Here is a 5,138-nt window from a genome sequence, read left to right on the forward strand (position 1 = left end):
GATGAAAAGGGCATTATAAATAAAATGTATTATTATTATTATTATTAAAGGTTGCATGAATTCTGATGACTTGTCCACCACTGAGGTCACATCGCAAAAAATGAGATCTGAATCTGATTTGGACCACATATGAAAGTATCCCAAGTCCGGATTTAAAGGTGATAATTTGCATTTCCTAGCGTTCTCTCTCACAAGTGACAGCCTCCATCACTGTGTTGTGCAAATCTTTGAAATCCGTCCATTTGTTATTAACATTCAAACACTGCTCATCTGCAATTAAAAAAGCATTATGTGGGTCATTTTTATATTTGAATTTTAAGTAGCCCTAGGTAGTGCCTGGATCTTGGTTTGAGATATAAATATATGTATTCACATCCAACTGCCAATAACATCTTGAGCAGTGCCAAAAAGCGCTAACCCATATTTATTAGGAAATAGGTTGTATATGAAAGCTCTGCTGCATCATTGATATTTTCAAGGACAACCCCTGCCCTGCTTCTGTGTGGGTGTGTATCATGCGTATCATGTGTATCATGCGTGTGTGTGCATGTAGATAAAGAGGGGCATTACAATAAAAGGAATGGAATGTGGTGGTGTATGGAGACTTGCCACAGGGCAGTCTGCCTAATGAGGAGCAGATAGAAGAGAGATGATAGCAGATGGAATTTCAGCCAGACATTCATGCACAGCATACACCCACTTATTCTGTCCCAGGGTTGGATCTGTATGTTGGTGTTCTGATGTAGATACTACAAAAAAACAATGTTAACACACACAAACAAATATTGTGTGTGGAAAGTAAGGGTATGAGGTGGTGGATACTGTAGGAGTTTAGTGTGTCTGGCTTCATGTTCATGTGCATCACAGACCTGCAAGGTTTTTTCTAGTTTTGTTTTTGTGTTAAATAGCTTAACTGCAATCTTTCCCTAACTGTAAACAGTAGGCAACATCCCCCTTGTTAGCAAAATTGCCAAAATACATTTACCTTGCCACCTGCCATCCCCCCTTTCCATCCCTTAGTACCGACGTCACTATTAGGTGGACTGTGGTCAAGGTCTGGACCCAGACTCGGGGGGCATAGGCAAACTTTTTTTGACTGGGGTGGCACAACTGGGGCACTGACGTGTGCAGGGTGCATGAATTATGTGTCTCAGCTTTCCAATCATTCCCTATTTATGTAATTCCAATACTGTTTATGGACTCCAGTATGCAGAAATATTCAAATACACATTTATACCGCGTAAAAAAAAAAAATCACAGACCAATTGCATGCGTTGTAAATCATCTCTTGTAATGCTACTCAGCCAATCAAATCTATGCATTCTGATAAGCATTACAACTCAGTGAGTGAGACACACACATACAGGGGAGAGACAAGATCAATGGCGGCACCAGATATTTTCTTTTTTATTAGTTTATTTATTAGTAGGACCTCTGCAACAGTTAGTCATTTTCAAAAAATTCAGATATTCAGCTTAAGTGATACATATAAGGTTCACAAGCCTACTTATGTAAACACACCTCTGAATAAAAAATCACACAATGAAACCACATTTTATTCATGTATTTATTCATTTTTCAAATTAGGAATAACAGTATTCACACTTACTTACAGCTATAGCGATGAGATGAAAGACAGTCTGAGTAAGAAAAATAATAATTTGCTCTAAAAGCAGGAAAGTCGAAGAAAGTATTCTGAAGCAAAGGTCCAATATAATGGCACTGATGAAACATCAGTAGTAGAGTAGTGGTATCAGTGTCTGTGTTTCTCAGTCCCACCCTTCAATCAGTGTCATCTTGGATCTAAAATATTCTCTAAAATGTATAGCTTATACACTCCTGAACAAAATCTTAAGAATGGGAGAAAAATTACAAGTATTCGCATTTCGCGTTGGTGGAACATTACAAGGTTGTAAGTAGAGCTTTAAAATGCAAAAAGACCTGCGCTGGGGCCCTTACTGATGCTGACTGTAGCCCACTAACCATCAGACAGTATCTGCGACAGAAGAGCTTAAAGAACAAAAAACGTCTTAAAGGCCACATCTCCTCCCACACCACAAACCTGCCCGTTTGCACTTTGCAAGGGAGCACCAAACATGGGACATTGAAAGGTGGAAGAAAGTTTTATTCTCTGATGAGAAAAAATTTAACCTGGATGGCTTCCAACGTTACTGGCAAGGAGATCCCACTGGAAATGTTTTCTATGCAGCACAGTGGAGGAGGCTCCATCATGATCTGGGGTGCTTTTTCCTTCAATGGAACAATGGAGCTTCAGGTTGTGCAGGGACGTCAAACTGTGGCTGGCTATGTGGAGATGTTGCAGCGGGCATCCCTCTTGACTGAGGGTCCTCGTCTGTGTGGTGATGACTGGGTCTTTCAACAGGACAACGCTGCAGTTCACAACGCCCGCCTGACGAAGGACTTCTTCCAGGAGAATAACATTGGTCTTTTGGACCATCCTGCATGTTCCCCTGATCTAAATCCCATTGATAACGTTTGGTGCTCCTACTGGGCCATCTCCCCTATTAGAAAGGAACAAATGGCCTACCGATCATAACCACATTGTGGTTGCCATGTTTTAAAAAATGAGCATTCAGCATTACATTAGATTTTGCAGCATCGGCTAAAATCAACATTTCTGTGTAGTGACAGGGTTGGCTGAACTGGTGGAAAGAATTTGCTGGTAGATGTTCTTCATTCCCAGTCCCAGAGTGGGGGTGGAGAGGAGCCACGTCAGGACAACATGGCAGTGTGAGCTGAGAGGTTTTACTAATGATTTCTGAAACCATGTTTCAAATATGTTGACGTAAACAGTCAGAGTTGACTGCATAAAAACGCAACAAGCACACACGCATGCACATAATACACACACAGGCACACATACTTCTGGAGATACATACCAATATGTAACAACCTGCTGTAATGGCCTTGAATCATGGTCTGGTTTCCTCTAAGGTCAATTTCATTGCTCATTATTAACATAACATTTGACAGTGGCCAGCTGTCACTGTGTCTGCAAGTGTGTGTGTGTGTGTGTGTGTAAACTAGCATATGGGGGAATGTAGAATCAGAGCGGCTATTTTTAGCCTACATTCATATAGTACTAATTTACTTTCCAAATATGTTTTTGAAGAATTATATTTGCTCTCTCAGCAAAACCTTCTGTTCAGGAATAAATTATATGTATATAATACTCTGAATCTGATCCAAGTGTCAAACAGCCCACTCACTTTGTGTGTGAGTTCCATACTGTAGCCCGCCTGTCAGATCTTATCTGCCAGAACTTATCTAAGGATTGCAGCTTTGGTGTCTTGTGATTGTTCCTTTTCTATATTTACACCAAGGTAACACAAAAAGTTAGAAAAAGCAGGAAAAGTATGTTGTGAAAAATCTTGATCCATATTATGCATCATCTGAGCTCGCTTAAATCAAATGTTTAGAAGAAATAAAGGAAGGGGATATAGTCTAGGGCAGTGGTTCCCAATCTTTTTCCTCAAAGGATGCCTTTTCTATCTATTGTGTTAACCAATGACCGCTGACTACATGACTTATTTTATGGATATTTCATATCAAACTGTACAATAAACGCAAACAACACATTGACTGCTCAAAATGGATCCAAATCACTCATTTTACACAAACTGATTAGAGTTTTTTTCTGATATTTTTAGGAACTTTTTTATACAATTCTGTCTGTATTATGTATTTTTGAATTTCTTAACAATTAAACTTAATAGGCTTCTTGACAGATTCAGTGTTTTCTTCTCATTGCTCTATTAGTTCTTTGGTTGTTTTAACTTTTCTAATGCAGGATGAGGCTGTTTATCAGTGTGAAAGCTCTGTGAATATAGCTTGTGTTCAGCTCTTCAAAGTTTAGATCTTAAAAAACAATCCAAACTTTAAAACAGATATGAACGAAATGCTGAGATATAGGCCTTCTGTGTATATTTGTCTAGTTTTATTAAACCCCTTAAAATCAGGAATGCTTTGTGATCCCCTGTGACTCTTTGGTTGGGGGGTTGCCGAACCCCAGGTGGAAGAGGAAGATGGTGTTAAAAGATAGCAGAAACTGTATTGTATTGTAAGTCCAAGTGAAAATTTTGTCTGCATGGCGTATGTTTTTTTTTGTTTTTGTTGTAACTTTATTAAGCTTCTTCAAGTAACAAACAGGCATCACCAATGGATGCAAAGCTACCGAACAATAAATCCATCTAGGCAGCGTATATTAACAGAAAAGAGAGGTAAAAGGAAAAGATCAAACAAATTATCAAAATAAAATAAACAAAAAACAAAAAAAGATCTAAAATATAAGTTAAGTTAATTAAATGGGTTTGTTTAAGATATAACACAAGTAGTTTAGAGAATCTTAAGGCACTTCTCTTTTCCAGTTGTCTCATAGATTTAAAGAAAATCTTCAAGTCGTCTGCACAGCATATTGTAACCCATTTATTAAAGTAGTTAAGTTCACCAATCATTCATCCCTGTTCATATTTTGTTATTATTTATTTTCTGTGTTTATTCTTTTGGGGGCAGCTTTTATTTTGTTAATTGTATTTTTATTGTGTGACCCTTGAAACTTCCACACTAGTCAGCTTTACACGCCGTTGAGGAGAGGAAAAATAACGCAAGCACTCTTGACAATAGTGTGTTAAAATGTGATGAAATGCCACATACAGAACAAACAGAGCAAATCTCACTTTGTACAGGTCACTCAGGTTGTTCTTTGTTTCAGTGTCATTTGTATCGAGTTTACCACTTTAACATGCTAGTTTACCAATCTCAGGCTAGGCTAACGGAGCAAACAGGTGTGGTCCGCTGTTTCTTCTCTCTCTCTTTTAAAGGTGTGCTTTAAAAGAGAGAGATGTGTGTGAGGATTTGAGCGACTTTGACAAGGGCCAAATTGTGATGGCTAGACGACTGGGTCAGAGCATCTCCAGAACTGCAGCTATTGTGGGGTGTTGCCTTTCTGTAGAGGTCAGTACCTATCAAAAGTGGCTCAAGGAAGGAGAAGCAGTGAACCAGAGACAGGGTCATAGGCGGCCAAGTCTCATTGATGCCCCTACTGTAGCTCAAACTGCTGAAAAAGTTAAAGCTGGTTCTGATAGAAAAGTGTCAGAACACACAGTTCATCACAGTTT

The sequence above is a fragment of the Morone saxatilis genome, unplaced genomic scaffold (genome assembly GCF_004916995.1).
Source record: "Morone saxatilis isolate NCDOM2014 unplaced genomic scaffold, NCSU_SB_2.0 Contig11, whole genome shotgun sequence".
NCBI classification, from domain to species: Eukaryota; Metazoa; Chordata; class Actinopteri; family Moronidae; genus Morone; species Morone saxatilis.